Source organism: Schistocerca cancellata, chromosome 2 (genome assembly GCF_023864275.1).
Source record: "Schistocerca cancellata isolate TAMUIC-IGC-003103 chromosome 2, iqSchCanc2.1, whole genome shotgun sequence".
Taxonomy (NCBI): domain Eukaryota; kingdom Metazoa; phylum Arthropoda; class Insecta; order Orthoptera; family Acrididae; genus Schistocerca; species Schistocerca cancellata.
Window position 1 is genome coordinate 636261826 of NC_064627.1, and position 12798 is coordinate 636274623.

At 42.1% G+C, this 12798-nt stretch overlaps 1 protein-coding gene across 2 annotated transcripts in view; it reads right to left on the reverse strand.

Annotated features, from left to right (window-relative positions):
- Positions 1-12798, reverse strand: part of LOC126162306 (neuromodulin) — a 942653-nt gene that overhangs the window by 16204 nt on the left and 913651 nt on the right. The gene's annotated exons all lie outside the window — the stretch shown is intronic.

Here is a 12798-nt window from a genome sequence, read left to right on the forward strand (position 1 = left end):
CGTGCTGGATCCCAACTGCCTCGTATCACTAGCAGTCGAGATGACAGGCATCTTATCCACATGGCTGCAACGGATGGGTGTGCAGCCATGTCTCGATCCCTGAGTCAACAGATGGGGACGTTTGCAATACAACCACCATCTGCACGAACAGTTCGACGACGTTTGCAGCAGTATGGACTATCAACCCGGAGACCATGGCTGCGGTTACCCCTGACGCTGCATCACAGACAGGAACGCCTTCGATGGTGTACTCAACGACGAACCTGGTTGCACGAATAGCAAAACGTCATTTTTTTGGGATGAATCCAGGTTCTGTTTACAGCATCATGATGGTCGTGTCCGTGTGTGGCGACATTGCGGTGAACGCACATTGGCAGCGGGTATTCACCATCGCCATACTGGCGTATCACCCGTCGTGATGGTATGGGGTGCCATTGGTTACACGTCTCGGTCACCTCTTGTTAGCACTGACGGCACTGTGAACAGTGGACGTTACATTTCAGATGTGTTATGACCCGTGGCTCTACCCTTCATTCGATCCCTACGAAACCCTACATTTCAGCAGGATAATGCACGACCGCATGTTGCAGGTCCTGTACGGGCATTTCTGGCTACAGAAAATGTTCGAATGCTGCCCTGGCCAGCACATTCTCCTGATCTCTCACCAATTGAAAACGTCTGACCAGTGGTGGCCGAGCAACTGGCTCGTCACAATACGCGTCACTACTCTTGATGAACTGTGGTATCGTGTTGAAGTTGCATGTGCAACTGTACCTGTACACGCCATCCAAGCTCTGCTTGAATCAATGCCCAGGCGTATCAAGGCCGTTATTACGGCCACAGGTGGTTGTTCTGGGTACTGATTTCTCAGGATCTTTGCACCCAAATTGGGTGAAAATGTAATCACATGTCAGTTCTAGTATAATATATTTGTCCAATGAATACCCGTTTATCACCTGCATTTATTCTCAGTGTAGCAATTTTATGGCCAGTAGTGTATTAATGACTGTTTTTGGATACAAAATAGCACTCCTGCGTTATTAAGAAATACGATGCAGTGTTCCGTCGGACATACATACATATTGAAAGGAACAGGAAATGTAGCGACTACAGCAGCCAAATAATGTAGGAAATGTATTAGCAATTGCGACTATGAACCACCATCGGTTGTGTATTGGAAAGAGGATAATGAAAATTTGTGCCGGACGTGGACACGAACACGGATTTCCCGCTTTTCGCGAGCAGTCGCCTTAACCGCTTCGGCTATCTGCACACGAATCCCGGCCATGCCTAAACTTCCACACGTCGTCGTTCATGTGTCACAAACTGCACTCGTCAGTTGCAAAGGAAGGACATATTTCTGAGAGCTGAGGACCTGCTATTGGCGAAAAATACGAAATAGCAGTCCCTGTTTTCTGAAAAAGTACGATGCAATGTTCCTTCGGACATGCATGTTATAGGTGAATAAATACTAATCAGCAGTACCTGTGTTATTCAGAATGGAGATGTCACTACCAGCCGTGATGGGACTCCTGGAGTCATAATGTGGGGAGACATCGGGTAACACTGCTGTGCCTTTCCAAAACATTGGAAGAATTGAACTTCTCGTCAGGTAGCCGCCATACCCACCAACGATAGTCAACCAGTGTAAAGCAGAACCACGATTCATTAGTGAAGAGAATGCAGCTCCATTCGTCTGCTGACTATGCTTTATAGCAACGGTACCACTCAACACACAGTCGTTTATGCTGTGTTCACGGCTGCCTACACGTGGGACGGTAATTGCCTAGCCCAGCTGTTGCTAGTCTCCAGCGAATCGTGCAGTATAAGGCAGAATGTTGCAGCGTGTCCATTACTTGTTTTCGGATGGCAGGCGCAGATGGGGTTACGAAGTGTACTGTGCATAATTGGTGGTCCTCTCTTGTGGTTGTCAGATGTGGTCGACCGACATCTTGACGACAAATATGTCTGTCCTCACGTTCCCATGCAGTTCAAGATCAAGTCACTGTGACATCCGTTGCCCCACAGATCTAGATACCGACGATTGGACCAGCTGCCCAAAAGGAAACCCATAATGAGGTTTCTTCCAAACTCTGTAAGGTGCTGACAACGCTGTATCACAAGTACACGGCATCTCTGTGTCATTCACAGTAATCACGTAAAATCTGACACTGTTCACGCCACTTGTACTGGATGTAATGGATATAAGTGAGATATTTTTATACGTAGTACCTTAATGTGTAAAAACCATCAGTGTGTTCGTAACACCATAGTAAGACATTATGTTTTTGTTTTCTTCTTATTAATTATGCTTTGCATGAAGTGTATTTTCTTTAATATGTGCTCTTTGATATGTTGTACTATGTTTTATCTTTACTGGTTAATTGCTTTGGTTGTATTTAGAAATGGATGATTTTGGTTAAATAATTTTGTATTGATTTGTTAATATGGGTAAATGCAATGTTTGCTTATAAATGTTTACTTGCTACTTTGTAACTGCTGATGCTCTTGGTTCATGTTATGGTAAAAGATGGAGTGGTTCCCCTCTAAAACGGAAGTTATTTAGCGCTCGCAAATTGCGGTTGTTGCGAGTGAAAAGGTGGACCTGAGAGTCAGTCGGAAGCTAGCTACCGGACAGTTGGCAGCTAGTGATTGAGAGGTACATTGTGAAGGTTCCGAGTGAGGCTTTTAGTGCTTGGATTTATTACGTCAAAGCCTCGGGTGGATGAATGGATTTAATACAATGTTCTGTGGCCTGAAAGTATTATAAAATCTGATGATCGTCGCCATGAAGAAAATAACAGAACATTTCAATTCCAACGGCAAGTCCATCTGCCGTTATATACCGCCACCAGTATTGCGCAATCATTGTAACAGAGAGGAGGAATCATAGTTTGTAAAGTGATGGATCAGCACATTAGTATGTGCAAATACAAGGTAACTCATACCAAAATTTATGTACCTTACTTGATTTGTGCCTCATCGTATTACCTCTCAGGATCCTCTCCGTTTGAACAATGATTTCCGAGTGTCCAGACTGTGAGAAATGATAATCAAAAAGAAAGACAATTATTTGATTAATTTTGTTTGAAACTGAGTGAAAAAGGCTATCAAAAATTACTGTGAATTTTGTTAAAGTTGAGGAGGAAGTAAGTGTAGCTTTTGTGAAAGCCTCCCAGTGATTGAAGTAATTCATTTTAAAGATTTGTGGAATTTTGAAATTACTTGCTTAGCTTCTGGTTTCAAAAGTAAAGAATCATGATGATAACTAATAGACAACAATCCAATTTGAGGTTAGCTTTAAAGAAATGTTCTTAGAGATTCGTTTGAAATGCAATATCTGGTGAACATATTTACTGTAAAATCTGTTATAAAAATGCATACAAGGTGAGTCAATATTTCAAAAGGAGAATTCCAAAAGTTGGCATTCTTTAAATTATTTATGGAACTGTGTAAGTTTGTTTTACAACAGTGGTCAAGATTAAGGGCTCCCCATTGAAAACTGTCAAAAATACAGGGCTATTACAAATGATTGAAGCGATTTCATAAATTCACTGTAGCTCCATTCATTGACATATGGTCACGACACACTACAGATACGTAGAAAAACTCATAAAGTTTTGTTCGGCTGAAGCCGCACTTCGGGTTTCTGCCGCCAGAGCGCTCGAGTGCGCAGTGAGACAAAATGGCGACAGGAGCTGAGATGTACTCACATCAGTCAGTCATAACAGTGCAACGACACTTCAGGACGAAGTTCAACAAAGATCCACCAACTGCTAACTCCATTCGGCGATGGTATGCGCAGTTTAAAGCTTCTGCATGCCTCTGTAAAGGGAAATGAACGGGTCGGCCTGCAGTGAGCGAAGAAACGGTTGAACGCGTGCGGGCAAGTTTCACGCGTAGCCCGCGGAAGTCGACGAATAAAGCAAGCAGGGAGCTAAACGTACCACAGCCGACGGTTTGGAAAATCTTACGGAAAAGGCTAAAGCAGAAGCCTTACCGTTTACAATTGCTACAAGCCCTGACACCCAATGACAAAGTCAAACGCTTTGAATATTCGGCGCGGTTGCAACAGCTCATGGAAGAGGATGCGTTCAGTGCGAAACTCGTTTTCAGTGATGTTATGTGAAAGATTCTGTGTTTAAACCTCCTCTGCCAAGAAACGTGCCAGAACTGCGAGCTCGCATCAACGATGCTTTCGAACTCATTGATTGGGACATGCTGCACAGTAGTGAGTTTTAAACAGTAGTTTTACTGACAACATGACTCGTGCATGTGATGTGATTTATATGTATTTAACGATGCTGATGCTGATTCCGCATTTTACAGTTGACTATGCCACTATGGCTGCAGTGCATTAGGACTTTGATTTTATGAGACAGATCTGATGATGGTCATTAAAGACCGAAACCGGTAATCTGTTAAACAGAAAAGATTGTGACCATAGACGTAAATTAAAGGAAATATTCTCACTGTTCTTGAAATTTATGTTGAGTTTTATGCACATGGCGTGCTGAAACGTATAATATCAGTTTATGAGCACCCACTTGACCGTTTTTTTCTCACTGAAGGCAAAGTTACTATGGACAACATTATCCATGAATACATTTACTTCTTTGCTTTTAAAGAAAAGTGTGAATATTTATGCAAGTGAAATTAAATTGAATTTGTGCTGTGTAGAAAATTTCTGACAAAATAAGACTAGACCCATGCCCAATTTCCAGTTTAGTATTGGATTGAGTTTATTGTGCTGATGAAGTTACTCAGGTTTGACAAAGTATTTGCAATTGGTGACTGTAACAGTGTCTTTTGTGTTTATGAGGACAGGCATCTTTTACAATAACTGTTAGTATCTCCTTTACCACTTTTTTTGCTTGTGATTGGGTTCATTGCACTTTCGTAGGAAAGAAGTATAGGCTGTGTTTTTCCACTAAAACTGTTTACTTTTTCTTTAAAACAAATGTTACATATCTCTATGCCTAATTAGGCTGGCGACCGTATTCTATTTCATTTGAGCAAGTGTGATTAGTTAAAACAGTTTCTAAATTGGATCAGCTACCTTCAGTGTGTTTACGTAACTTCAATTTCATGTCCGATAAGCAAAACCCTTTAGGCGTTTCACGGTCAATTCTGCAAAAATCCTCACAGAGGGTAACATTATTTTTTGTATACTGCATCTAAATACCATAATTGGTTACAAATATAGTAGCAGTACACAAACGGTGCGGTGTATAGTGTTATACGTGGCTTTTCCCGTGATAGGACTATTTGTTCTGTTAGGGCATAGTGCGTAATAAACCATATTTGATAAATGATAGGACACGTTTAGGCAGTTAATGTTAAATGTTGATTGTTTTATCTGTGTGTCGAACAGTCTTCCCACAAACCCTAAGACCTGATGTTTTCTGCACCGTCGTACTACACCACTAAGTATCAGCTTAAACTAATCGTTTTCATCCACGTGTCCACACTTCAACACCTGACGTGCTGGCTAGGGTAAAATAAGGATTGATGGCTTGCTCTTGTCACATGTACTTAAAAACATACGACTTGTAAAGGCTACAATTGTTAATGTGCAAATGACGTAAACGCTGAAGTAATGTTCTTCAGTACACCGTCCTTAGTCACCAGTAGAAGTATCTGGACTTATATCCCTAACACCCTGTGTACCATATGACTTGTGGCAAAAATAAAACACAAGAACAATACTAACACACTCTGGTGCCACAGTGAGTTGAAACTCTAATGTGGTCGGCAGATACTAAGGGTTAGTTCAGCCGTATAAACAGAAACGGTATTCTTCTCTGAGCACAGTGGTCACTTACCTTCCAATGTGCGTAAGCTGCGTTTTGTTGGTGTAGGTGCGTGCAAAAGGAGCGTGCGCGACTTTGTGTGTGTGTGTGTTTTTCTAGCGTAGTGTCTAGTTTCCGCTTTTTTTCGTACAAAATGGAGAGTGTGAAACATGGTGTAGGCCACAGCCGACTCCTTACAAATAGTGCCCTGGGGACCCCTAAGCTAAATTTCTCATCCGAGAGCTGGATTGACGTCAGTAGTGTCGCAAGCCCTGACTTCACGACACACTGCGGAGACGTTTAGGATTTGATCCAGGACTTTACTCCAATACATCTCCTGCCTTTACCGGCAACACAGTGGTGGTGAAAAAACTACCAAGATTTGAACCGGCTACTCTGAGCCGAGAGCCGCCGCACAGGGCATGCGTTAGCGTATTCAATAATAACTGAAAAGTGCCTGCATTATGTGCACGCGATCATAAATAGCTATCGAGAATATGTAACCGTATTATTGAGAAACATCAGTAATAATGTGATATTTAAAATACCAGATTGAATTGTGCCTCTCATTTATACACGTGTTAAGTTCCGCTACACTTCCAGTATTTATAAACAGTATTTCGCAGTTAGAGCGCATCAGAGTTCACCCGCTTAATAATGGATGATCAATGGTACTGTCTGGACTACAAACGTAATTAACTGCGTAATGGAACTGTAATCATTTTAAAACATACATTCAACTGGTTAATTTCATGGAAGCGTTATTAGATTATACGGAAGTGTTTTTCCGAGCTTCTAGAACGTTATTCGAAAAGTCGCCCTACTACATATGTACTTCGCACTTTCAGTTACGACCTGTTGCACTGCGGACAGTGACTGCAGCCTGTGTAACTTAGAAATATAAATGAGGCAAATAAGCCTTGTGTCATGTTGCGTTTAGATACTAACGAACATATGGTCACCCCACGCAGCTATCAATTCCTAATGAACCCTGTTCGGCTGTAGAAAACACGGTTTAATGTTTTAATAGAACAGTAACCATACCATTCACGCCAGTCGCTTACTGTTTTTAAAGAAAATACATTTCTGTGGGAATGCGTCTAGAGTGAAAATGACAATTATAGGCCGGCCGGAGTGGCCGAGCGGTTCTAGGCGCTACAGTCCGGAACCGCGCGACCGCTACGGTCGCAGGTTCGAATCCTGCCTCGGGCATGGATGTGTGTAATGTCCTTAGGCTAGTTAGGTTTAAGTAGTTCTAAGTTCTAGGGGACTGATGACCTCAGCAGTTAAGTCCCATAGTGCTCAGAGCCATTTGAACCATTTTGACAATTATCGCGAACCATGTAGGAGTGTAAAAGGACCGTTACTGTTCGTTCTATACAGTAATTAGCCGACAGTACCGGTGCTAGCTACAATCTTATACACAAAGATGGTACAGATATTAATCATTAAATTCTATCGTCCGGCCGCGGTGGTCTAGCGGTTCTAGGCGCTCAGTCCGGAACCGCGGGACTGCTACGGTCGCAGGTTTGAATCCTGCCTCGGGCATGGATGTGTGTGATGTCCTTAGGTTAGTTAGGTTTAAGTAGTTCTAAGTTCTAGGGGACTGATGACCACAGATGTTAAGTCCCATAGTGCTCAGAGCCATTTGAACCATTTAAATTCTATCCAGCAAAAATTTTAATAATACCCCGTTACGAAATATGACTCTGACGCGGGCATTGACAACATGTTCTTAAAGCAGATAAATTGAAAGATATGCACTTCAGGAAGCGTAAAAGTGTATTATACTATGACTACCGGTTTAATGATTCACAGTTACCTAGCCAGTCATGAATTGCAGGTATTTGGTACTAACGATGAGTAGGAGTACACTAATTTGCCGTAACATCATGACCATTTACGTAATACCATGTTGATCCACCTTTGAAAAGCAGTACAGCAACAGTTCAGTGTGACGTACCTTAGGTAAGTCCTTGGTGGGTTGTCGGAGGTATGACGCACCAGATGTCTACACAGAGGTCATGCAATTCCGATAAGTTAAGAATGGGTAGTTTGTGGACGCGGAATTGGCGCCCGATAGCTTCACAGATGTGTTTCATTGCTTCCATATCAGGCAAATTTGGTGGACAAGACCTCAACGTGAGTTCACTATCATACTCCTCAAAGCACCATTGCAAGACTCTGTACTGGTGACACGGACAGTTATCCTGCTGCAAGATGTCATTGCTCTCGGGAAACACATCAAGCATGGAGGATCACAGGTTAACTTTCACGTAGTCCACAGCTGCAGTGGTGTCTTCGATAACTGCCATAGGTCCCATGAAAGCCCAGCTGAATGTCTTCCACAGCATACTACTGCCCCCATCCAGCTGCATCCCAGGCGCGGTGCTTGTTTCGAGCAGTCGTTCGTCTGGATGACGGCGTATCCGGACACGCCCATCAACCTGGTGTAAGAACAAGTGTGATTCCTCATTCATTAGAGTAGTGGTCTCATGTTGGTTCTGTGAACTTTCTGCCAACACTTAAGGGTAAGTCATGTAGATGCAGAAGAAATTAACAGGTAAGAGGCCGTTCACTGTGTCCAATGCTTATTATACGATGACGACTTTCATCATAATTCTGTGGGGCCAGTTTGATAAGTGCCAGCAGAATAACGGTGACGTTAATCGCCTTGGGTCTAGATAAGATTTTGCTTTGGATATATCACAGCTATTTTTTTGTCGGCAATGGTGAAGATGAGCTTAACCAAAGAATTTTGCAACGTAAGTCACAAAAATGTATAGGCTCAGTTTCAGGCTTGATGGCTAGTAACAGAAGGACAAGCAGATATCAAGTAATATGACCTGTTAGACGTGGTTACTCTTAGCAGTGTTACAATACAACTATTCTTGGTAAATTTATTCAACAAAATCCTACGTATAAATTTTGGTGTCAGAAGAATGTTTTGCAGACGGTATGTCGAACTTTGAACTTATACCAAAAGTTAAGTTTTTGAAGATATGTGCACTAACAAAATTATGTTACTTTTATGAGCGGTGGTTTGGAAGACACGTAGTTAGCGTGTGTAAGAAAGTATGTTACTTGACCAATATACTTCCATCAGCATAACATGTCAGCCGCCGAATTAACGAAAGAGTGGAATGGTACATGTGGAAAGAGGAAATTTTCAGGGACAACTTAAACACATAAAGCCTTCCAGAGGAGATATGTGAAATGTAGAGCTTTACTAGTGAAGAACATGTTAAATGGCTTGAGGAAACACATGACATCGTATATGATAAAATTACTAAAACCCGAAGATTTTGAGACTCCGGTTCACTTGAAAAATGTAATTACAAACTGAAACATTTCCTAGTGTTCGTTACTGAGTCCTTTTACCTGAAATAGGAAAACAACACAACTACAACGTGACTGAGACGTAAAGCCCACTGACGTATCAGGAACACACAAAAATGACCTAGACTGAAATACGAAAAGCTGCGTACAATATTCTTTGGAAGAAGATTCCCAAGGGTGCACTACATAGCTTTGTTAGAAGGAAATGATATAAAGCGATAAATAATATACCAACTAATTGAAAACCTAGACTCCGATAAAAGTTCAGAATGTCAAAACGAAGGTTCCTCAAAACAAATTCATTTACAACGAATCGGCATAAACATGAAACTGGACTAAAAAGGCAGAGTTTCTGCAATTGAACTCTCCGGCGCTAAAAGCATAAAAACAGGATTGTTCTGTGCTCACCAAGTCGAATATGTGGCCCTGTACTTCTAAAAGAATATACATCACTTGTCAATATACATCACTTGTCTCCTAAATCAATAACAGTATACTTTCAAAGAAAATTATAAAACAGTGCGACTTCGGAACGTACTTACAAATAAACTTTCTTACTTCGAAGAGCAAAAATACTTGAGGACTTCAGAAAGGAAATGTGGCAGGTCCAGTAAATTTTATTGAAAGTTGCATTACACTTCAGGATGACACAGATACAGTGATACAGTGCTTGATTAGAAGTATCCGGGCACATATATTTAATACGGAATTGACCACTGGATGTCGCTACAGATGATCCTTGGCGTATAAAAGGCGGACGGGGGAGGGGGGGGGGATGATATTGTGCCGTCGTTAGAGAAACAGTAACAACATAATGGGTCGCTCAGGAGACTAAACGTTGGACGTCACCTGAGTAACAGATCCACCGGGGACATCTCAACCCTTCTGAAGCTGCCCAAGTTGACTGTTGTTTATGAGACTGTGAAGCAGCAACGCGAAGGAACAACGACAGCTTAGCCAAGGCCTGTCAGATCTCGCGTACAGAGCGGACCAGGGACCGGCGAGCACTACGGAGGTTGGTTGTAAAATACCTCATGAAATCAGCGGAAGGAATCGCTGGTAAGTTTCAAAGTGATACCAGAAATCCAGCTAGTACGATGACTGTGCTTAAGAAGTTAAAAAGAATGGGGTATAAATGATCGAGTAGCTTCTCATAAGCCACACACCTTCGTATGCAGTTCTAAGCGATGATTGAGGAGATGTAAAGAGCGACGCCACTGGACAGGCGGATGGATGGAAACGAGTGATCTGGAGTGAACAATCACGCTATACCTCGTGGCAATCCGGTGGAAGGGTTTGGTTTGGCGAATGTCTTTAGAATGTTACTTGCCGTCAGGCGTAGTGGCAACAATAAAGTACAGCGGAGGTGGTGTTACGATATGGGTGTAGTCCCCCTATTGCGCTTAAGAAAACTGTAAACACGGAATGATGTGGACACATTTTACAGCAGAGGAACAGCTTGGAGACGATGACTATTTGCAACAACATTACGCCCTATCGTAAAGTAGCATCTGTGAGGCAATTGTTCGTGACAGTAACATTCCAGAAATGAACTGCATGTCAAGAGTCCCGACTTGAGCCCAATGGAACACCTTTGGGGATAAGTTCAAACACGTCCGCCGCTCGTGGTCTCGCGGTAGCGTTCTCGCTTCCCGAGCACGGGGTCCCGGGTTCGATTCCCGGCGGGGTCAGGGATTTTCACCTGCCTCGAGATGACTGGGTGTTTGTGTTGTCCTCATCATTTCATCATCATCCAGGAAAATGGCGAAATTGGACTGAGCAAAGATTGGATAATTGTACGGGCGCTGATAACCACGCAGTTGAGCGCCCCACAAACCAAACATCATCATCAAGTTCAGACACCAGCGTCCAACGTCACCACATTCTCTGGTTTCGGCTGTCATTCCTCCACAGACATTGAGACTCCTCACTGAAAGTGTCCTCAGCAGAGTTAGAGCCGTCATAAAGCCGAAGGATGGACACGCTTCATGTTAATACAGGTATTCGTTAATAAGTACCCGGACACTGTTGATTACACAGTATTAGTTGTATAAACTTAATTAATGTGTGCTTTTACGCATCAGTGATGCTGGATTACGAGGCGGTGCAATAAAAAGAAAGAACATCGATAAAGTGATTCATTTCAATGAGACTTTTTCACTACGTTTCTCAAGAATTCATTGTGCATTTTCGAAATATGTTACCACCAATTTTATCTACATCAACATCAAGACTTGATAGTCTGCTGAAAAGTACATGGTTAAGTGTTTGCACTTTCGGTCCTGATCATTTACATGTAAAGTAGGAGAAAAACCACTTTTTTACGCGTCATATACGAGCGACACAGCAGAAGAGCTTCGCAGTCTGGGTGATATGCGGGCTTCCTGATTCACCCAACACCGTCTCGACCCCTTTTTCCCGAAAGATTCCTGTTTCATTTACCTTAACATCCTTGTTACACTGTCTTAAAGGATACATCAATATATTACGGTAACAGGAACTCCTCCCTGTTTTAGTTCAACGTAGCTGCTTTTTAAATTCTCCAAACTTTTGACTTCTATTCTAGAATTGTTGATACCAATGCCTTGTGTTCGCTGTCCTTTACAGATGAAATGCTCTTTGCACTAAACCCACTAACAAGTTCAAATGGTTCAAATGGCTCTGAGCACTATGTGATTTACATTTGAGGTCATCAGTCCCCGAGAACTTAGAGCTACTTAAACCTAACTAACCTAAGGACATCACACGCACCCATGCCCGAGGCAGGATTCGAACCTGCAACCGTAGCGGTCGCTCGGTTCCAGACTGAAGCGCCTAGAACCGCTCGGCCACAACGGCCGGCCCATTAACAAGTCTGAGTTTTCATTCGCATTCCATCCTACGGATTTTATGCGTTCTTTCTATTACTGGTTGCTTCATAGCACTGTGTCTAAATGTTTAAACAACATAACAGGCCCCAAGAGTTCGCCACTAATCTTCTAATAGAAACTTTTGTGTTCTCTCCCTTCGTTAAGCGCATTGTCTTTCGTTTAGCCACATTTAAAGGGAGCTGTTATCTTATGGACCAAGTGGAAATATTGTATAAGTCGTTCTGAAGTTCTTTATCATAGTCCAGCGAGGATACTTTCCTGTGGACCACACGATCGCCATCATACAATTTGAGAGTTCTGCTGCCCCTGTCTCATAATTATGTATACTGAGTAAATTAGCAGGTTCGTTAAGATTCCCTGGGCCGATACGATATCACTTTCGTTTACGTGTTCCATAGATCATCTTAACGATAAACGTTATAGCGTGGAACGTTTCAATATAAAGAAACATATATAATTCAAAAAATGAGAAAAATATTTGTGACTACATGGTGGACATTTACAGGTGGTTTGTGGAAAAATAGTTTAATATTTCGATTAAAGGATTCCTCTATGACATAGAAGGGGTTCTACATCTGAAAACACTTGTATTATCTGCCACATGTTTTATTTCCTTGAGTACATTGTAAAAGAGATTTATGGTTGCATGTTTCACCCATTTTTGAGCCAAATTTAGATTCATTGAAGGGTAATGCAGGTCATTATTTATTCTAGTGTTGTACTTGTGAATATTTCGGTTACTCTCAAACTCAGATGGATTGTCGATGGTGAATTTGATTAGTGAATAAATATAGTGC